This window comes from Schistocerca cancellata, chromosome 12 (genome assembly GCF_023864275.1).
Source record: "Schistocerca cancellata isolate TAMUIC-IGC-003103 chromosome 12, iqSchCanc2.1, whole genome shotgun sequence".
Lineage (NCBI taxonomy): Eukaryota > Metazoa > Arthropoda > Insecta > Orthoptera > Acrididae > Schistocerca > Schistocerca cancellata.
Genome location: NC_064637.1, coordinates 132561254 through 132585116, shown reverse-complemented (window position 1 = coordinate 132585116; position 23863 = coordinate 132561254). Strand labels below are relative to the sequence as shown.

At 46.3% G+C, this 23863-nt stretch overlaps 1 protein-coding gene across 1 annotated transcript in view; it reads right to left on the bottom strand.

The window, feature by feature from the left end:
• LOC126109630 (corticotropin-releasing factor-binding protein) overlaps positions 1-23863 on the bottom strand; it is a 1121590-nt gene that overhangs the window by 881523 nt on the left and 216204 nt on the right. The window lies entirely within an intron of this gene.

Genomic DNA, 23863 nt, shown 5'->3' with positions numbered 1-23863 from the left:
TTCAATCCAGAAACAAAGCGCCAGTCAGCTCAATGGAAGCACACAGATTCACCGCCACCAAAAAAATTTTGGGTAACCGCCAGTGCTGAAAAAATGGTGTCCATGTTCTGGGACAGCGAGGGCGTAATCCTTCCCCATTGCGTTCCAAAGGGCACTACGGTAACAGGTGCATCCTACGAAAATGTTTTGAAGAACAAATTCCTTCCTGCACTGCAATAAAAACGTCCGGGAAGGGCTGCGCGTGTGCTGTTTCACCAAGACAACGCACCCGCACATTGAGCTAACGTTACGCAACAGTTTCTTCGTGATAACTTTGAAGTGATTCCTCATGCTCCCTACTCACCTGACCTGACCTGGCTCCTAGTGACTCTTGGCTTTTTCCAACAATGAAAGACACTCTCCGTGGCCGCACATTCACCAGCCATGCTGCTATTGCCTCAGCGATTTTCCAGTGGTCAAAACAGACTCCTAAAGAAGCCTTCGCCGCTGCCATGGAATCATGGCGTCAGCGTTGTGAAAAATGTGTACGTCTGCAGGGCGATTACTTCGAGAAGTAACACCAGTTATATCGATTTCGGGTGAGTAGTTAAATAGAAAAAAAATCGGAGGCCTTAGAACTTGAATGCACCTCGTAGAAACGCTTATGTTCCTCATTTTATAGGTACATCAAGCATATACAGGGCGATTTTTTCCACCGTGTACAAAGTCAAGAGGCGACGGCCTTGCCGCATTGGATCCACCAGTTCCTGTGAGATCAACGAAGTTAAGCGCTGTCGGGCGTGGCCAGCACTTGGTTGGAGACCATGCCTCCGCTATGCGCTGTTGCCGTTTTTCGGGGTGCACTCAGCCTCGTGATGACAACTGAGGAGCTACTCGGCCGAATAGTAGCGGCTTCGGTCAAGAATACCATCATAACGACCGGGAGTGCGGTGTGCTGACGCCATGCCCCTCCTATCCGCATCCTCCACTGAGGATGACACGGCGGTCGGATGGTCCCGGTAGACCACTCATGGCCTGAAGAGGGAGTGTACAAAGTCAAGGGACTGAACGATGAGACGATACGGTACAACAAAGGTCTAATGAACTTATGTTCACAAATGCATCGTTTCCATGCTAGAGGCCATTTGTTCAATCATACATTGTCAGAGAAACTTCGGTCTAATAGGCGCTGTGCCACGCAGCATGTTCTGTCTCACACATTAACATCGGACAGGCTACATCCGAACAGTGTCAAAGGCACCACGAATACGTTGCCCCATTGTCTCCACATCTGGAATTGGCTCTGCTTACACTATACATTTGACATGGTCTCGTAACCAGAAATTGCACAGGTTGAGATCTGGTGAACAAGCAGGCCGTGGAACTGGACCCCCTCGTCCGACCCTTCGACCAGGGGAGATATGACTGGTATGCATCCGGACGTTAAAGGCGAAATGGGCTGGAACATCATCATGTAGCATCAACGTAACCCTTCGAATCATCAGCCGCACTACTTCTAGCAGGGGAGGAAAAGTCACCCGCGTGAGGTGGTGATGGTTCCGGCCCGTTAGGCGACGTGGAAGGAAGACTGGTCCCAAAATACAGTCGCTAATTATCCCGACCCATACGTTCAGGCTGCACCGATGCTGATGGACCATTGTGCATACGATCCCATAGATCACTGTTATCAAATCTGTAGCTCTAACTCCGCTAAAGGTGGCCTGATCTGTGAATAGGATGGATTACAGTAATCCTCGGAATCGTGGTTGCCTGCTGAAGAAACCTGTGACAAAACTGCTTCCAGTGTGGAAAGTCTGTCGCTAGTAAGCCCCGCACACACTGTAAGTGATAAGGGTAGTAAAAATTGTCATGGAGAATGTTCCATACGGTCGTCTCGCTTATCCCGTACTGGTGGGCCAACTGCCTGGTACTGACACGGCAGTCGCCTTCCACAGTTTTAATCACATGTTCCTCCAAGTCTGGCGTCCCAACGCTTCGGGTACGTCCTTCATGATTTCCTGCTTCCTGAAACGACCCTGTCTCAGGCAAACACTGAATGCTGTGGTGGTTGTTGGCGGGGCTAGGTCTACTGATACAACCTTGGTACCTGCCGCCCATTGTTATTTGCCTTTCGGTAAGTAAACACCGTGTCGGCAAGCTCTCGATTCGAATACATTGTGTACAACGGCGATTCACATCAATTACAAGGTGAGTCAGCAAGGGAAGTAAAAATGGAAATGACCGTTTGACGAGATTGGCTGGCCACAGTGGTGTATGTCTTATTACATTCGAAGCCACATTGGGGGACCTGCGCGCCGGACGGGGATGAAATGATGATGAAGACAACACAACACCCAGTCCCTGAGCGGAGAAAATCCCCGACCCAGCTGGGAATCGAACCCAGGTCCCTTACGATGGCAGTCCGTCACGTTGACCATTCAGCTATCGGGGCGGACAGCAAGGGAAGTGAATCCGACACAACATTACCAATTACTACGCCAGAAGAGGACGCTACGGCATGACGTATGAGAATGATGATGATGATGTTTGGTTTGTGGGGCGCTCAACTGCGTGGTTATCAGCGCCCGTACAATTACCCAATCTTTGCTCAGTCCAATTTCACCACTTTCCTGGATGATGATGAAATGATGAGGACAACACAAACACCCAGTCATCTCGAGGCAGGTGAAAATCCCTGACCCCGCCGGGAATCGAACCCGGGACCCCGTGCTCGGGAAGCGAGAACGCTACCGCGAGACCACGAGCGGCGGACGACGTATGAGGAGCAATGCCACCTGCTACCAGGAAACAAGCACACTACAACTGTGGCTGCATGGTACAGAGCTTATTAGACCGCAGTGTCTGTAACAATGTGTGACCCAATAAATGGTCTCTAGCATGGAAACCATGTGTTTCCGGACATAAGTTCATTAGACCTTTTTTGTTACTTATCCTCTCAGCAATCAATCCCTAGAGTTTGTACACCGTGGAAAAAAAATCACCCTATATAAACTTTGTGGTTTTCCGACATTTTAGAGGGAGATCTGAATTACAGAAATGTTGTTCGGGTTTGAAAAGATGTGCATTGTAATTTGTTCTAGACTGCAACATACTGTATATTATTTAAATGAGCTATTTCGGAAATTTCATTTGTGGAGAAGTAAGTGCAGTATTTTTGGTTTGCCATGAACACAGATGCAATTGAGTTCACATCAGAGCGCCACCTTCCACATACACGAGTACCAGTGAAAGTTGTACTGATCATTTGACCCCTTTTAAAACAGAAATACACAAGCATTTCGGTATATTTGTGGAAGTAGTTGCCGCTTCGTGTGTAATGCTGGAGGTATGATCAATTTTTTTTCTGTATGGGGAGCAGGCTTTTGCTCTCCAAAACCACCACTTGTATCCTACAAGGAAAAAAATTATTTGTAGTGGAGCACACGTCAGAAAACGCAACAGCTTCACTCATCATTCCATATTGGAATATTTTCTACAGCGAACTACTTTTATTTCACATACAGGTCTGCCAGCCACTGTTATCCTGGTGACCAAGTTTCAATGGAGTTTTATGGAATAAGTCCGATTCACGCGGTTACCATTCGACAATTAATACTGACGTAATCATTCGCGAAATAAATTATTCGCAAAAGTTAGCTACACCTTCCAGCTACTTCTCTGGTAGTCACCACTCTGACTTAGACATCTCTCGTAGCGTTGTACAATCTCTTCATTACATTACCCCCTTCATAGAAAACAGCCTCCTGTGCTTACCGGCATTCTTGTATGCTGGTCTGCAGCTCGCTATCTGTGCCAAAATGTTGTCCTGGTAGCCAGTGGTTCATGTAAGCGAGAAGATGAAAATCAGAGGGAGCAGGGTGATCAAACACTACCCATCGAAAACACCGCAGAATGTCTTCCTTGCCCCTGCAGAGTGCGGCCGAGAATTGTCACGAAGGAAATGCATGACAGCTACATTATGTGGGGTTGCATGAAATCAGGCGAAACCTCTCAGCAGGCGCTCATACTTCGTGGCAGACACTATTGTTCTATGCATCTTTACGCGCTCACTGTGCACTCAAAACTCAGAAGGGCGACATGACGCAATCGATGTACACACTGAAGACACTGTCATCGCATCTGTACAAAGCTCCAGTGTATTTTCACTGTGGTTTCCGTTACACAGCCGCAATATTTGGAAATGCGTGCAGGTAAACGAAGGTACCAGAAGCCGTCAGTCTGAGCGTTCCTCGTCTGACGCCACTTCCTCAACAGAAGAGCAGGCAGGCTGTGAAGGTACTGTATCGACCGCAGTGCCAGGTTTTTATTGAGACGAGCGCAGGCTGTCGGCAGTGCGAGACCTTCCAGCATTTGCACAGGGTCAGCAGTAGTCTGGGGGTAGCGGCCGAGGGTCGACCACAGGCGTGTGGCACGAAAGGGAGGTACAGGGAATTGCAAGTGGAAATGGTGTCATTCTTCTGAAATTGAGTCAATTAGAGAGGGAAACTAAAGAGTGTAACATAAAATGGAAATGTATTGGTGGAAAAAAAATAAAAAACAAAAAAACAGGGAAAAGCACTACAATCAGAGGAACTACATAAAGAACAGAAATGTGTCAAAAGTTTACTGAATCGAGCAATTAAGATAAAAAAATCGCCTGTGCATGGTGATAAATAACACCTGTCCAAAACTGTGTCTTATTTAAGATTCAGTAAACTGCACTGGGATGTTCGAAAGCGGTCATAACCAAATTAGAAAATGACGGACGACTCTCTCAACAGATTATTGTGAAGTTGAATTTATTGTATAACTGGCGAACGTGGCAATGCTTCCCAATTTGCTAAGTATGTATGGGAATTGGACATGCTGCTTCTGTCTCTTCTCTGGCCGTATCCTCCTTTACTCCCACCTGTCCATCTCCTCTCCGCACCCCACTCTCTGATCTTCAGCCTTGTTTATTGTTACTGTAAACGAAACCTGGATTGGAAACTAAAGTTGGTTAAAGTGAATGGGTAAATCGGTTGGGACCATTGGCATATGGGGTATGAGACAGGCTACTCCAGCTGCTGTATCTGTGAGGAAACTATCTTCAATGATGGTATTTTGAACAGTTCTAATCTGCAAATTGGTAGCATTATAAAATTTCAGACGACCGACATGGTGTAGAATTCTAAAAATAACATCATAGTTGTAAATACAACTTTCCTGTTTGCAGTTAAACCAACAGTGAGGAAGTGAACAGAGCAGCACATTGTCATGTACACAGTTGTTGTACAAAAACATTATATAAGGAGAATGAATGCATAGGGCACCCCAGAAATGTTGCGACAAACTTCGAGTGGTTGGATAGGATGTCTTGAGGAACAAACTGACGGTAGGAGCCAGTGTCCGCAAACGTCATCCGTCAAGGCAACAGAACACCACCTTCATAGGAGACAAGACAAGGCCTGTCTACGGAGCAACTAGCTCCATTTTCTCCACTGGCGATAACGGTAATCAGTCACGATCACTGAATGCCAAACGACACTGAGAGACGTACTGCTTGCGGCCCGTCAATGTACAGAGTCACGTTTGCTGTCGAAGGGGTGGCTTAGCAGTAGGCGCTGTCGCCTGTAACTTCGATGGTCTGTAGCGTCGTTTGATGACGTTTCCGGACACGAGATCCTGCCATCGATTTTCTCCGCAGGACACCCTCTACAGCCCCTCAGATTTTGTCGCAACATTTCCGATCACATTGCATTTGGGAGAAACAATTTGTCTAATGATTTAAGTATCCTGTTATCTTAGTTAAAAATAATGGCGACAGAGAAAATGAAACCACATATTTTTACAGCATTTTACAGCATTTTCTTTCACACAGTCTGTTTTAACAGGAAACCTGTACACTTTCGTTTAGGGAATATGTAGTGTAAATCTGTGCGAATGTTTATTACAGTATTGTCTAAAAATTTGAACTACAACCTCTGACAAAGTTCGGTGAATAGTCCTGTAACACTAACGTAGATGAACTGTGAACTACAGTTACCTTACTGTCCTTCGGTATAGTCACCTCCCGTAACAATGCACTGCTGAGCTCTGTGATCCATGTGCTGGAAACTTTGCCGGAAGTCTTCCTTTGGGATGGTGTGCAAAAGCCCCGTCACGTTTCGTTGGATGTCAGAAATATCGTCAAATCTCTTTCCTTTCAAAGCGAGTTTCAGTCGAGGAGTAGGGAGAAGTCGGGAGGATTGGGATCCGGCGAGTACGGTGGATGTGCAATTTGCACCACCCCATTTTATGCCAGGAGCTGTTTGACGATGTTGGCTGTGTGTGGGCAAATGTTGTCGTGAACAAAAAACCAGGGACCTTGCTGTGTGCACTGGGGTCGTACCCTGCATGGACATTGAATAAAACGGGTCAAAATTTCAACATACCGTGCAGCATTCAACGTCGTTCCTTCAGGTAGAAATTCCTTGTGAATAATGCCTTGACTATCGAAAAAGGTGATGACCATCGTTTTGATGTGTGATTTTTCGGCTGTGACCTTTGTCGGAGATCGCCATTCCATGGTTTGCCGTATCCTTTCAGAGTCGTACTGCAGACACCAGACCGCACTGTCACTGTTGTTGATGCGGTATGGTTTGGCAGTTGATAGTTGCAGTGGTAACACATTTTCTGCGTACCCAGTTACGCTGGCAACTGATGTGGTGTGTGAGTATGTGTGTATATATACAGGGCTATTACAAATGATTGAAGCGATTTCATAAATTCACTGTAGCTCCATTCATTGACATATGGTCACGACACACTACAGATACGTAGAAAAACTCATAAAGTTTTGTTCGGATGAAGCCGCACTTCAGGTTTCTGCCGCCAGAGCACTCGAGAGCGCAGTGAGACAAAATGGCGACAGGAGCCGAGAAAGCGTATGTCGTGCTTGAAATGCACTCACATCAGTCAGTCATAACAGTGCAACGACACTTCAGGACGAAGTTCAACAAAGATCCACCAACTGCTAACTCCATTCGGCGATGGCATGCGCAGTTTAAAGCTTCTGGATGCCTCTGTAAGGGGAAATCAACGGGTCGGCCTGCAGTGAGCGAAGAAACGGTTGAACGCGTAGCCCGCGGAAGTCGACGAATAAAGCAAGCAGGGAGCTAAACGTACCACAGCCGACGGTTTGGAAAATCTTACGGAAAAGGCTAAAGCAGAAGCCTTACCGTTTACAATTGCTACAAGCCCTGACACCCGATGACAAAGTCAAACGCTTTGAATTTTCGGTGCGGTTGCAACAGCTTATGGAAGATGATGCGTTCAGTGCGAAACTTGTTTTCAGTGATGAAGCAACATTTGTTCTTAATGGTGAAGTGAACAGACACAATGTGCGAATCTGGGCGGTAGAGAATCCTCACGCATTCGTGCAGCAAATTCGCAATTCACCAAAAGTTAACGTGTTTTGTGCAATCTCACGCTTTAAAGTTTACGGCCCCTTTTTCTTCTGCGAAAAAAACGTTACAGGACACGTGTATCTGGACATGCTGGAAAATTGGCTCATGCCACAACTGGAGACCGACAGCGCCGACTTCATCTTTCAACAGGATGTGCGCTCCACTGCACTTCCATCATGATGTTCGGCATTTCTTAAACAGGAGATTGGAAAACCGATGGATCGGTCGTGGTGGAGATCATGATCAGCAATTCATGTCATGGCCTCCACGCTCTCCCGACTTAACCCCATGCGATTTCTTTCTGTGGGGTTATGTAAAAGATTCAGTGTTTAAACCTCCTCTACCAAGAAACGTGCCAGAACTGCGAGCTCGCATCAACGATGCTTTCGAACTCATTGATGCGGACATGCTGCGCCGAGTGTGGGAGTAACTTGATTATCGGCTTGATGTCCTCCGAATCACTAAAAGGGCACATATCGAACATTTGTGAATGCCTAAAAAAACTTTTTGAGTTTTTGTATGTGTGTGCAAAGCATTGTGAAAATATCTCAAATAATAATGTTATTGTAGAGCTGTGAAATCGCTTAAATCATTTGTAATAACCCTGTATATCATATCAACCTGTACCGCATCAACAATAACCTATAGATGGCGCATTGAAACTGGCTGCAAAAAAATAAAATAAAATCGTAAGGACGGCTGTAGGTGTTTTATTTTGTCACAATAGTAAACGGCCGTCTTCCCAAAGACCTCACGCCAAAAGAATGGACATACAAAAAAATCTTTTGGAATGCTCACCATGCAAGCATGGCCGTGCACGGGCTCCACTTAGTATTTACAAGACCGTATGCTTCAGTTTAGAAGGGCACTTTCCCTACAGGACCTGCCCATGAATTCCTCGACTACCGCTCCCCCCACGCATGCCCTGCTGGACCGTAATAGGTGAGGGCGCACCTTTATTCATTGCCTGCAGCAATTCCTGTCTGGTTTGGAAGCGATTTTGATTCAGAAGCCGTGACACGCGCCTCTGGACCTTCTTTGTCATGATCTTCTTCCGACCACAATCCTGACTCGTGCTTCGTGTGTAATACCACAATTTGTAAACAACGTTGAACAATCCGCCGCAAAACACAAACAAATCCAGCAACTTCACACATCGTATGGCCGTGGGCACGACCTCGCACTATCGCCCATTTTTGCCACTCTGTCGCGTGCTTACATTTACCCATGTTTACGTACTACGTTTGCTTCAAACATAAATATGTCACTGATCGCTACTGCCTTATAATCACGTGAAGACTGCAAACGCGCATTTGAGTACGTTACTCGGTCGCTGCGCCTTACGCAAAGGCTTAAACACTCATCTGTGCGTGCGCGCTGAGGTAACTATTTTTTTTCCGGTGAGCTTATATCACTAAACGACACGTAGCTTTGGAGGTGTTACTTCATGAACTTAAGCTCCGTCATAAAGCAGCTTCGCCTAAAACTAACCGCAAATTACCCAGAGCATTCTCATCCAGTGTTTCATAATGAGAGCAACTGTGAGAAACTCTACATATAATTTCAGTACTCGTCAAATTTTTGCTCCCTTACCAACCCCACGAAATAGTGCAAGGAACTAGTTGTGCTTCGCAGTTTTCACTAGCGTGCGCGGCAATAATCCCAAAATAATAAAAGCAAAATAATTAGTGTTTTACGTCTTCAAACGAATGAGGATCATTTCAAATCGTATCAACTGCACACATCATAATTTTACGGGAAGTGGAAAAAAGCTTCTTTTTACAACTAAATAAAGTATATCAAAATTCTCGACAGCAAAACCTAGGTATTTTTATTATATTCCAGAATTTATCGTGATTGATATTATTTCCCAGTGCGTGAAGGCGCCATTTTAATTTTTAAATTGCAGTCCAGAAGTTTTGAACCAATTCACTGAACAATTTTGATCGACTCATGTCTTCACAAAATACGATTTGAAACGTTCATTTCAATTTTTTACTTCTTTTATTGTTGGACACAGGCCATCACGCTAGAAAATAGAGTCATTAACATGTTGACGGTAGATGGGTGTGTTTCAGTCTTGCACTAATCATCATCATTTCATCCCCATCGACGCGCAGGTCGCCGAAGTGGCGTCAAATCGAAAGACCTGCACCAGGCGAACGGTCTACCCGACGGGAGGCCCTAGTCACACGACATTTCCATTTTTACTTAGTCGTTCTTCCTGGTACAGGAGAAGGATCAAGACCCAGACTCTTCTTATTCTGTAACAATGCGTTACGCAGCTGTTTACTGCAGGATAATTATGACGTCTCGAAAACAACGTAACAATTTAATGTTTTAGTAGCAGTACTATAAACAACACTGTGACCCCCCCCCCCCCCCTATGTAACACTATGGAATTTCAACTGCCCTGTCCTGCATAATGCCTTTCCAGTTCCCCCTGGTTTGAGAGATGTAACTTTCATCGTATAACCGAGGCTGCGATCTTGTTCCAGTTTGTCCCGTATGCTGTTAACTTTACTTTTTTTGAAACTTCAAGGCAGATTTAAACTGTGTGCCGGACCGAGACTCGAACTTGAGACCTTTGCCTTTCGTGGGCAAGTGCTCTACCGACTGAGCTACCCAAACACAACGCACGCCCCGTCCTCACAGCTTTACTTCGGCCAGTATCTCGCCTCACTTTTTTTGTTTTTGCCAGGTAGAATACTTGTATGCTTCCACGCTTGAATCTGCCTTTTTTGTGATTACGAGGCGGCTAAAGTTATCAGAATGTGGGTCTCGTTTGAAGTACCTAAAGCGAAATACGCCTCCTCAGGTCATATCTACATACAGCAAAGCTCAATCGGAGTATAAAAACATGTATTTATGCAATCTTTCCCACACAAATAACACATCAGTGCACCGAAATTACAGATTTCATTGAAAAAAAGTACATCAGGTATCTTTTAATTTTTGCATCCCTAATTCTCATTCTGCTAAATGCCTTGCTGCAGTGGTAACGCTGGTTATCGTCAGACCACTGAAGTTAAGCGCTGTCGAGCTCGGCTAACACTTGGATGGCTCACCGTGCGGGTCTGCTATGTGCTGTTGGAAGGCGGCGTGCACGCAGCCCTCGTGCGGCCAATTGAGGAGCTATCTGATTGAGAAGTAGCAGTACCAGCCACTGACATACGGCCGGGAGAGCGGTGTGCTGACCACACGCCCCTCCGTATCCAGATCTGGCAACGCCTGAGGACAGGATGACACGGCGGCCGGTCGGTATCGCAGGGCCTTCAAACCTTGTATGGAGATGTTTATTGTGTTTGTTTTAATTCCCATCCTATTTCATTTCATTAGGTCTCGCACGGGCAAATAGGCCTCCTGGGTGATCGAAAGAGCACGGTCACCCAATAAACACCACAGTTCCAGCTGCTAGATAGCGATCGCAGTTATCGCTCAAACAAGCGGTTTTCGGTTACATCGAGTTTTTTGAATGCTAGGTTTTTTCAGTGCCAGTTTAATCAGACCCTTAAAGCCACACAAAATAACCGGTTTCTGAAATAACTGACTTTCTATTTTCTTATCGTTGTTATTTTTCTGTAATGTACGTAGGAAATGAAGAAAGATGGAAAAATTTTGACTCCTTCAGATTCGATGTACACAGAATCAAAATATTAAAAAAAGGCTCAAATGGCTCTGAGCACTATGGGACTCAACATCTTAGGTCATAAGTCCCCTAGAACTTAGAACTACTTAAACCTAACTAACCTAAGGACATCACACACACCCATGCCCGAGGCAGGATTCGAACCTGCGACCGTAGCTCAAAATATTAAATAGACAAATAGAAGAAAACTTGGTCTGTCTACCGTTCGCAGCTTTTATCGGAAAGTCTTAAGTAGCTAACTATTACAAAAAAATTACCAGTATCCCCCCTCTGAAACTCTGCTCAAAAATCATATTCTAACTTGAGGTCATACTGGTACGACTAATTGGACGTTAAGAATAGTCAGTGATAAAGGGTGAAAACTGAGTCTGAACAGCTCTGTTTTCGGTGTTAATTTGTTCGTATTCAAGAGCTACAAGCACATAAAGGCATGTTACGTAAGGACACCATCTGCACACTATGTGATCTAAGGTATCAGGACACCTGGATGAAAATGACAAGTTCGTGACGCCCTCCATTGGTAATGCTGGAATTCAGAATGGTGTTGGTGCACCCTTAACCTTGATGACAGCTTCCACTCTCGCAGACATACGTTCAATCAGGTGCTGGAAGGTTTCTGGGGGAGTGCTGCACTGAGGAGAGGTGTCGATATCGGTTGGTGAGGCCTGGCACTAAGTCGGCATTCCAAAACATCCCAAAGGTGTTATGTAGTATTCAGGTCAGGACTCTGTGCAGGCCAATCCATCACAGCGATGTTATTGTCGTGTAACCACTCAGTCACAGGCCGTGTATTATGAACAGGTGCTCGATCGTGTTCAAAGATGCAGTCGTCATCCCCGAATTGCTCTTCAACAGCGCAAATGAAGAAGGTGCTTAAAACATCAATGTAGGCCTGTGCTGTGATAGTGCCACGCCAAACAACAAGGTGTGCAAGCCCCCTCCATGAAAAACACGACCACACCGTAACACCACCGCCTCCGAATTTTACTGTTGGCACTACACACGCTGGCAGATGACGTTCACCGGGCATTCGCCATACCCACATCCTGCCATCGCATCGCCACATTATGTACCGTGATCTGTCACTCCACACAACGTTTTTCCACTGTTCAATCGTCCAACGTTTACGCTACTCGCACCAAGCGAGGCGTCGTTTGGCATTTCCGGCGTGATGTGTGGCTTATGAGTAGCCGCTCGCTCTCGAAATCCAAGTTTTCTCACCTCCCGCCTATCTATCATAGTACTTGCAGTGGATATCAGGGCGCTGATATGGAGTACCTGGCAGTAGGTGGCAGCACAATGCACCTAATAGGAATAACGTACGTTTTAGGGTATACTTTTGATGACTTAGAGTATGAATGAACTATTAAGTTTTCAGTTTTCTGCTTATATTTTCTCCGACGTTTATTGTGGATTCTCCCGATTTTAATGTTTTAAAGCAAATTGAGCATTATACGCCATTCGTACCACACTTCGTAAAATACTTCCAGACACGGGATAGTGGCAATCTGAAGTTCAACTTGTGTCGCACCATGAGAAACTACGACATAGATCAGATGAGGCACGGCCACGCGGCAGGCTGAAAGGTGCATTAGTGTCTCTGTAACGCTGCACTAATTATTATGCCATATGTCTGTTCTTGATTTCTGTCGGCACTGTTATTAAACAACGAGGGTAATTCCAAAAGTAATGTGTCCTTTGTTTTTGGTAAGTACATAGACCTGTTAATTTCTACAATGTTTTACATCATTTTACAGCTTGAACGTTTAGCTATTTTTCGACATACTCACCATTTCTATCGATGCATTTTTATAGACGCTGTGGCAGTTTTTGTATGCCCATGTCATACCAGCTCGCCGCGATGTTGTTCACAAAGTTATGAACCTCTTCTTTCACCTCGTCGTCGGAGCTGAATCGCTGGGACCACAATTAACGCTGAGAGGTACTGTGGGACCCTGAATCGCTTTCCGGCCAAATGTTCTTTTAACCTAGGGAATAGGTGATAGTCACTGGGTGCCAAATCAGGACTATAGAGTGGGTGGGTGGGTGATTATGTTCCACTGAAACTGTTGCAACAGAGCAACGGTTTGCCGAGCGATGTGTGGGCGAGCGTTGTCCTGGAGAAGGTGTACGCCCTTGCTCAACATTCGTCTTCTCTGGTTCTGAATTGCCCGTTTGAGTTTTTCTGGGTCCCACAGTACTTGTCAGCGTTAATTGTGATCCCAGCGATTCAGCTCCGACGACGACGTGAAAGAAGAGGTTCATAACTTTCTGAACAGCATGGCGGCGAGCTGGTATGACATGGGCATACAAAAACTGCCACAGCGTCTACAAAAATGCATCGACAGAAATGGTGATTATGTCGAAAAATAGCTAAATGTTCAAGCTGTAAACTGATGTAAACCATTATAGAAATAAACAGGTCTATGTACTTATAAAAAAATAGGAGACATTACTTTTGGTTCAAAATAGTTCTGAGCACTATGGGACTTAACTGCTGAGGTCATCAGTCCCCCAGAACTTAGAACTACTACAACCTAACTAACCTAAGGACATCACACAGATCCACAGATCCATGCCCGATCGTAGTGGTCGCGCGGTTTCACACTGAAGCGCCTAGAACCGCTCGGCCACACCGGCCGGCCCGTACTTTTGGGATTACCCTAGTAGCACTGATCGCTTTTTCAATTTTCGATAATAACGCAATATTTCAAAGCCGTCCAAATTTACGAGTAGAAATTACTCGTTCTTTAAAAATATTTTATTCGAAAACGAAAAATTTTAGTCCTGTCTCTGTGGCTGTTTGGTATTTCGTTTTTCTAATCTAGTTATTAGTAGAAACTAAGAACACCTGTTACAACTGTGACCAAACAAATACCGAAAGATACCGCTTATTCAGAACTAAAATACCAGAATCGGTTTTAACCGATCGCGTTTTCCTGTCCCTACTGCAGGATCAAGAAAGTGGGAACAGCCAACGAAATAGCGGGTTAATAACGCAGGTTGGGAAACATGTCTTGAACACAGTATCTATTGAACAATCGGCTGTAATCGAACAATGGAAAATCCAGAATGGAATGTAACTTCCCACCAACACCACGTGCGCACGTGGGAACTTTCCCTGCAATACACCCTACATTCCCGTGACCCTCCTGGCCTCACCCTTCGTTAGTCACTGCCCTCACCCATCCAGCCCCCTCCCTGTTCCCATTCCAGCACTACACAGCCGTCATTTCACCGCCACATCCAGTCTTTTAATTTCTTTTTATTTATTTTATTTCTCTCCTTTCCGCTACTTACCCTCTCCCCCCTCCGCAACTTGTCTCCTGCCCTCTGTCGAAACTGGAACACTTCACTGTCCGTCACTCCCACCATACTATCCCTCTCCTATTTATTTCTACTGCTGGCAAAGGCCTTAATGGCCGAAAGCTTTAATTGTGTGAATTTTTTTGTTGTGCCTATCGCGACTCAACATCTCCGCTATACAGGGTGATTCAAGAAGAATACCACAACTTCAGGAATTTAAAACTCTGCAACGACAAAAGGCAGAGCTAAGCACTATCTGTCGGCGAATTAAGGGAGCTATAAAGTTTCATTTAGTTGTACATTTTTTTCGCTTGAGGCGCTGTTGACTAGGCGTCAGCGTCAGTTGATGCTAAGATGGCGACCGCTCAACAGAAAGCTTTTTGTGTTATTGAGTACGGCAGAAGTGAATCGACGAGAATCCGCGGGAAACAACTCAGTATGAACGTGACTCGCCTAAGGTGAACGTTTTCTGTGCCATTTCAGCCAATAAAGTTTTTGGTCCCTTTTTCTTCGAAGGTGCAACTGTAACTGGACTACAGTATCTGGAGATGTTAGAGAATTGGCTGTTCCCTCAGCTCGAACAAGAAGCACAACAATTCATATTTCAGCAGGATGGAGCGCCACCACATTGGCACTTATCTGTCCATAACTACCTGAACGTCAACTACGCGAGGCGATGGATCGGCCGCCAGGCAGCCCGTGACAGAGCATCACTGGCCTCCAAGAAGCCCTGATCTTACCCCCTGCGATTTTTTCTTATGGGGGTATGTTAAGGATATGGTGTTTCAGCCACCTCTCCCAGCCACCATTGATGATTTGAAACGAGAAATAACAGCAGCTATCCAAACTGTTACGCCTGATATGCTACAGAGAGTGTGGAACGAGTTGGAGTATCGGGTTGATATTGCTCGAGTGTCTGGAGGGGGCCATATTGAACATCTCTGAACTTGTTTTTGAGTGAAAAAAAACCTTTTTAAATACTCTTTGTAATGATGTATAACAGAAGGTTATATTATGTTTCTTTCATTAAATACACATTTTTAAAGTTGTGGTATTCTTTTTGAATCACCCTGTATTGTTCCGAACCATCGGCTGCGGTGTACATAATACCATTTGATCCGGTTCATGTCTTTTTTTTCAGTACTACATTTACCGTAGGAAGGAATACGAAATTACCCGAGCTGACGCAACAGCGTTAAACAGCGTCGACAGTTGGGGTGAAAACGCGTCAGACTGTATTTTGACCTCGGTTGCATTTAATACGTTTCGAAACGATGCACCGCATATGGGGCTCAGGCGCTTAATGTGACACATTTTGCACACTGACCCTTTTGTAAAGTGATCAGACGTTTCGAGGTGTTTCATAGACGGGCGTGTTTCTCTGAAGTATCAGCGATAGGGCATGGTGGAGGGGGGGGGTGGTGGTGAGGGGGTGGGAGTGTGGGCTAGTGGTGTGGCCGCTAAGTGACGACGTCCAGAGGCCTTTGTGCGCCGTGGTGGCACAGCTGCTGCGATCGATGGTGGGGCCACCTGAGGCTCGGCGTGCCCCGCAGCCAGCCGGCCGCTCCTGCAAGGTCCCGCTAAACAGCCCTAATTACCCAGCCCGGCTCTCAGACAGCCCCTATCGATTTCTCGCTCTACTGCTCATTGCGAGAACTCCCCCTGCCCGCCACCCCCCTCCCCCGGGGACTAGTGATGTAACGCTCATACCCACTTATTCGCACGCGAGCCTATTCCTCTGCACCGGCAGCAACGCACCGACTGTTTCAAAGCTAATACCGGCGTTTTAAGGCTTTGAAGCATTCATCATATTCAGCTTAAAAATACAGGCAATACATCAAATGGAACAGCAACTCACACAGCTAGTCTTAAAAGTGTTCAGTGTGAGCACCATTAGCACGCATCGAGTCCATAGGCGAGTTCTTCTCAAAACTTTATCAGTGTGTCTGGAGTAAATGTCACCACAATGCTGCTTCTGAAGCAAGGTAAATAAGCTGCTAGCGGAGGCACATAGATATCATCCGTTATGGACTCTCCAAGGTAAAAAATCTCATGGCGTCAGATGGTGCGTGTCATCCAGCCCCTTGCGGCCAATCAAACGCTCGGCTACAAAGTCATTTAACCCTTGTATGATAAGAACTTTGGAAATACATACAGGGTGGTCCATTGATCGTGACCGGGCCAAATATCTCACAAATAAGCGTCAAACGAAAAAACTACAAAGAACTAAACTTGTCTAGCTTGAAGGGGGGAAAACAGATGGCGCTGTGGTTGGCCCGCTAGATGGCGCCGCCATAGGTCAAATGGATATCAACTGCGATTTTTTAAAAATAGAAACCCCCTTTTTTATTTCATATTCGTGTAGTACGTAAACATGAATGTTTTAATGGTTCAAATGGCTCTGAATACTATGCGACTTAACTTCTGAGGTCATCAGTCACCTAGAACTTAGAACTAATTAAACCTAACTAACCTAAGGACATCACACACATCCATGCCCGAGGCAGGATTCGAACCTGCGACCGTAAGGGTCGCTCGGTTCCAGACTGTAGCGCCTAGAACCGCACGGCCACTCCGGCCGGCCATGAATGTTTTAGTTGGACCACTTTTTTCGCTTTGTGACAGATGGCGCTGTAATAGTCACAAAAATTTGGTTCACAATTTTAGACGAACAGTTCCTAGCAGGTAGGTTTTTTAAATTAAAATACAGAACGTAGGCACGTTTGAACATTTTATTTCGGTTGTTCCAATGTGACACATGTACCTTTGTGAACTTGTCATTTCTGAGAACGCATGCTGTTACAGCGTGATTACCTGTAAATACCACATTAATGCAATAAATGCTCAAAATGATGTCCGTCAATCTCAATGCATTTGGCAATACGTGTAACGATATTCCTCTCAACAGCGAGTAGTTCACCTTCCGTAATGTTCGCACATGCATTGACAATGCGCTGACGCATGTTGTCAGGCGTTGTCGGTGGATCACGATAGCAAATATCCTTCAACTTTCCCCACAGAAAGAAATCCGGGGACGTCAGATCCGGTGAACGTGCGGCCCACGGTATTGTGCTTCGACGACCAATCCACCTGTCATGAAATATGCTGTTCAATACCGCTTCAATCGCACGCTAGCTATGTGCCGGACATCCATTATGTTGGAAGTACATCGCCATTCTGTCATGCAATGAAACATCTTGTGGTAACATAGGTAGAACAATACGTAGGAAATCAGCATACATTGCACCATTTAGATTGCCATCGATAAAATAAGGCGCCAATTATCCTTCCTCCCATAATGCTGCACCATACATTAACCCGCCAAGGTCGCTGATGTTCCACTTGTCGAAGCCATCGTGGATTTTCCGTTGCCCAGTAGTGCATATTATGCCGGTTTACGTTACCGCTTTTGGGGAATGACGCTTCATCGGTAAATAGAACGCGTGCAAAAAATCTGTTATCGTCCCGTAATTTCTCTTGTGCCCAGTGGCAGAACTGTACACGACATTGCAAGTCGACACTCAAAGCCGTTGCCATGCAATTCCTGGTGCATAGAAATATGATACGGGTGCAATCGATGTTGATGTAGCATTCTCAACACCGACGTTTTTGAGATTCCCGATTCTCCTGCAATTTGTCTGCTACTGATGTGCGGATTAGCCGCGACAGCAGCTAAAACACCTACTTGGGCATCATCATTTGTTGCAGGTCGTGGTTGACGTTTCACATGTGGCTGAACACTTCCTGTTTCCTTAAATAACGTAACTATCCGGCGAACGGTGCGGGCACTTGGATGATGTCGTCCAGGATACCGATCAGCATACATAGCACACGCCCGTTGCGCAATTTGATCACAGTAGCCATACATCAACACGATATCAGCCTTTTCCGCAATTGGTAAACAGTCCATTTTAACACGGGTAATGAATGTATCACGAAGCAAATACCGTCCGCACTGGCAGAATGTTACGTGATACCACGTACTTATACGTTTGTGACTATTACAGCGCCGTCTATCACAAAGCGAAAAAAAGTGGTCCAACTAAAACATTCATATTTCTTTACATACTACACGAATATGTATAAAAAATGGGGGTTCCCATTTTTAAAAAAAGACGCAGCTGGTATCCGTTTCACCTATGCCAGCGCCACCTAGTGGCCCAACCATAGCGCTATCTGGTTTCCCCCTTCAAGCTAGACAAGTTTCGTTCTTTGTACTTTTTTCGTTTGATGCTTATTTCGTGAGATATTTGGCCCGATCACTATCAATGGACCACCATATATGGTCTTTCTTCAGTTCAAAGTGATTGTAGCAACTGAATTTGATGTGGCTGCTCACTTCATACATCGTAGCGCCTGCTGCTTCGGCATCCCACTTCACGTGCAACCAACATGGGATGCCTGTATAACAGGGCGTAGATTCACCAGGACAACCAACGACGTCTGTGTTGTCAACACAAATATTTACCGGCGGTCACAACGTGACACTACACCAGGTCTCCACCAATAGCCTGCAGGGACCGCTAGCCGTTCGCGGTGCCTGCAGAAAAGCTTCGCCAGAGGTCGCAGCTAGCCCAGAAACTACTTTGATACTCCAGGCACCTAATCGCAAATAGTTCCGCCAGATAAATCCGCCAAACGGGCTTTATAGGGCAGCGCACTGCCGGCAAAGGGCAGTTCGACGCACCGCTTGGAAATATACAGATCTTCCAACCCGGCAGCTACGGCCAGACGCTTAACCTACCTAGCCCATCTCTTCCATATGGACTTGGCATAGTCTACGAACATTTTGACATTGTAAAACCGAGTCTCTTCTATTATAATTTCATATTTGTGACGATCTGCAGTTGGGATCGAACCTGTTGTTGTTATGGAGATTGTATTATTCCGTCCGTCCCGATAGCTGAGTGGTCAGTGCGGCGGTCTGTCACACAAGGGGCCTGGGTTCGATTCACGGCTCGGTCGGAGATTTTCTCCGCTCAGGGACTGGGTGTTGTGTTGTCCTCCTTATCATTTCACCATCATCATAAATGGAAGGCAACGGGAAACCACCACTGGAATCACTTCCCTAGACGCTCATGCGGTGGACCTCTCTGACGAGGCTTCCCCCATGACAAGACCTGCCGTAAGGCAGAACACAAAACTTTTTTTGTGAGTCGAATTAATTTTTTTCAGATTTGTGTTTTCCGCATTTCTATTCTGATAGCGCAGATACTTTAGGGGCGACGAGTTTGAGATAATGTAGCTTTCCTGCAGAATATACGCCGCTTGGTGCAGGCATCCCGTGTTGGTTGGACGTGAAGCGGGGTGCCGAAGCAGTAGGCTATCCGATGTATTAAGTGGCCGGCCACAGCAGTATGTAAAATATTTGCACAAAAATAATAATTACGCAGTGTGAGACCTGTGCACGCTGTTGCCGTATGCTATACTCAAGTTGCCAACTTGTAGATGGATTGTCGGTGGAAATGTTCCTACCACTTACCATCAACTAAATCATGTAGTAAGCGTTTCTCTTGGTTTATTTCCCGTCCTTCAACAGATTTCGCCGTTGGCAGTTGTGCATACATGAGATAACTGGTCTCACAATCTGCAGCAACCCACACTTTTATCTTGACTTTCCAGATTGTGAACGAAAATGCGCTTTGACAGGACAATGGTACTGATCAACTGTAACATACACTGATGAGCCAAAGGATTATGACCAACTGCTTAATAGCTTGTTTCTCTAGCTTTGGAACGAAATACATAACTGATTATGCGTGTCAGGGAAGTTTGTGGAGGCACGTGGCATTAGATGTCTACAAACAAGTCATGTAATTCGCGTAAGTAACAGGCCGCTGATTTGCGTACGCAGTAATGGCGCTTGATATCTACCAAGATGGGTTCCACAGGATTTACATCAGGCGAAATTGATCGCCGAGAGACATCAACGTGAGTGATGACGATCTTCAAACCACTGTAGCACCGTTCCGGCTCCGCAACATGGGCAGTTATACTATTGCAAAATAACATCGCCGTCGGGGAAGACATCAAGCATGAAGGGACGCACGTGGTTTGCAGCTGAGAACATGTCTTCGACTGTTACAACAGGTCCCATGCAAGTGCAGGAGAACGTCCCCCAGAGCGTAACACGTTTCGACCCGCTCTTCAGCTCGGCGCCTGCGTTTGTGGAGACGACCATCGACCTAGTGTAGAAAAATGTGGTTCAGCCGAAGAGCCGACACGTTTTCATTTATGTACAGTCGAGTCCTGATGGTCCCGTGCGAATCGCAATCGTAACTGCCGATGTCGTTGGGTCGACACGTGAACACGTAGGGGTGGTCTGCTGCGAAGCTCCACGTTCAGCAATCTACGATGAACGCAGTGTTCGGAAACACTTGTGTGTGCAACCAGCACTGTGCTCTTTCGGCAATAATGCCACAGATCACCATCTCTCGTACTTTACAGGGCAGACAAGCCTCCGAACCTGACGTGATGTGAAGAGTCGTGGATGTCCAGCCATTTAGAGAGTTGTGGCACTTTCACTGACCTACCTCTTTTCGTAGATGCTCACGACAGTAGCACATGAACATTCAACCAGCTTCACCGTTCTGGAGATACTCGTTCACTGGTTCTGCTTAACAATAATCTGCCCTTTGTCAAAGTTGCTTATCTCAATGGATTTCCCCATTTGCAACCCCATATCTTCGCTAGGGTGATCCCCCGTCCGTGTCTGCTCCACTTACATACTCTACTTTTCTTACTACATCACGCACTCTCAACGCCACCAGGCGCCATACAACGTCGAGGTGGTCAGTGGTCAGTGTAAGGCCCAGGGATGTAAGACGAAATGCGTGCATCAACACACGTTTCAACTGTGGCAAGTGTAGGTTCAGCTTTTGATCCATGTTGTGTACATACACTCCTGGAAATGGAAAAAAGAACACATTGACACTGGTGTGTCAGACCCACCATACTTGCTCCGGACACTGCGAGAGGGCTGTACAAGCAATGTTCACACGCACGGCACAGCGGACATACCAGGAACCGCGGTGTTGGCCGTCGAATGGCGCTAGCTGCGCAGCATTTGTGCACCGCCGCCGTCAGTGTCAGCCAGTTTGCCGTGGCATACGGAGCTCCATCGCAGTCTTTAACACTGGTAGCATGCCGCGACAGCGTGGACGTGAACCGTATGTGCAGTTGACGGACTTTGAGCGAGGGCGTATAGTGGGCATGCGGGAGGCCGGGTGGACGTACCGCCGAATTGCTCAACACGTGGGGCGTGAGGTCTCCACAGTACATCGATGTTGTCGCCAGTGGTCGGCGGAAGGTGCACTTGCCCGTCGACCTGGGACCGGACCGCAGCGACGCACGGATGCACGCCAAGACCGTAGGATCCTACGCAGTGCCGTAGGGGACCGCACCGCAACTTCCCAGCAAATTAGGGACACTGTTGCTCCTGGGGTATCGGCGAGGACCATTCGCAACCGTCTCCATGAAGCTGGGCTACGGTCCCGCACACCGTTAGGCCGTCTTCCGCTCACGCCCCAACATCGTGCAGCCCGCCTCCAGTGGTGTCGCGACAGGCGTGAATGGAGGGACGAATGGAGACGTGTCGTCTTCAGCGATGAGAGTCGCTTCTGCCTTGGTGCCAATGATGGTCGTATGCGTGTTTGGCGCCGTGCAGGTGAGCGCCACAATCAGGACTGCATACAACCGAGGCACACAGGGCCAACACCTGGCATCATGGAGTGGGGAGCGATCTCCTACACTGGCCGTACACCACTGGTGATCGTCGAGGGGACACTGAATAGTGCACGGTACATCCAAACCGTCATCGAACCCATCGTTCTACCATTCCTAGACCGGCAAGGGAACTTTCTGTCCCAACAGGACAATGCACGTCCGCATGTATCCCATGCCACCCAACGTGCTCTACAAGGTGTAAATCAACTACCCTGGCCAGCAAGATCTCCGGATCTGTCCCCCATTGAGCATGTTTGGGACTGGATGAAGCGTCGTCTCACGCGGTCTGCACGTCCAGCACGAACGCTGGTCCAACTGAGGCGCCAGGTGGAAATGGCATGGCAAGCCGTTCCACAGGACTACATCCAGCATCTCTACGATCGTCTCCATGGGAGAATAGCAGCCTGCATTGCTGCGAAAGGAGGATATACACTGTACTCTTGCCGACATTGTGCATGCTCTGTTGCCTGTGTCTATGTGCCTGTGGTTCTGTCAGTGTGATCATGTGTTGTATCTGACTCCAGGAATGTGTCAATAAAGTTTCCCCTTCCTGGGACAATGAATTCACGGTGTTCTTATTTCAATTTCCAGGAGTGTAGTTCCGCGTAGTCAGCGCGTACACAACTTTCCCACCAGAGCGCGCCCCGCTAAGCATAACAGCGCAGGCGCAGCGCTCGTCCGTCTCCGCACTACGAGATGGCGCTGCCTTAGAGACGGACCAAACTCTGCTTCCGCCGATCCGCGTATTAATATGTAACGCAGCCAGTGAGATTGCTGCTAACGTACAACCTTTTCTCCTCACGGATCACACTTGCGCAGTGATACCTGAACGCGCGAGGTATTATAACAAGTGTACAGACCTCCGATTAGTCAGTCTGCATTTGTCTGCACCAGTCTGCATTAGTCTGTACCAGTCTGTACTAGTTCTGCATTAGTCTGTACTAGTTCTGCATTAGTCTGTACTAGTTCTGCATTAGTCTGTACCAGTCTATAGTCAAGTTTCAGTCTGCACCTAAGAAGATTATCATATTCCTGTACAAAGCCATGAAGATAAATGTATAGACACTTTGTCAAGTATCAGAGATACGTGAGAATAAGATTAACGTACCAAGACCAAAGGAACTTCAGATTGTCAATTGTAAACAGCATCCAGAGTCAAGTTATGTAATGTCTACGCTTTTTATTATTTTAATAAATGTGTGTGAAAATTAATCAAGTTCTGTTTAAAGTTGGTCACCGTCAATCTGCTACTCTAAGCGTGCAAGTGGCATTTCTATCGTCTGACCTATCGGCAGAAGATTAACACGCCACGATAAGACCACGAGACATATTGCTGACACTCGCCTACTTCGTTAGAGCGACTAGTCAAATAGTCTGATGGTTTGTGTACCGAAGGTCTTACAGTACGCACACCACAATCCAGAAACAGCTTTTCTTTCTTCTGTTTATCATCGTACCGCAAGAACAGCAGATTTCCCACGTTCCTTGTGTAAATCAGCTATTATTAGTAGACCAAAGAATGCCTGTAGCCCTGTATAATCAAGTTCAATGCAGCGTTCAAGATATGGATGTAGAATTTTACTGTCTTCTGCACGATTATTGGTATGCATTACTATTACACTCCGCATGTGACTGGCGATAAAAAGTCTAAGTCAGTAATATGACCTTGTCTGTAATTTTGGTCTAATGTCACAAGGATTATGTACAGTTTCCCGTATTACATTCCTGAAAGACTGCTTGCGCACATGTTGTGGTACTGTCATACGTTGTATGTCTA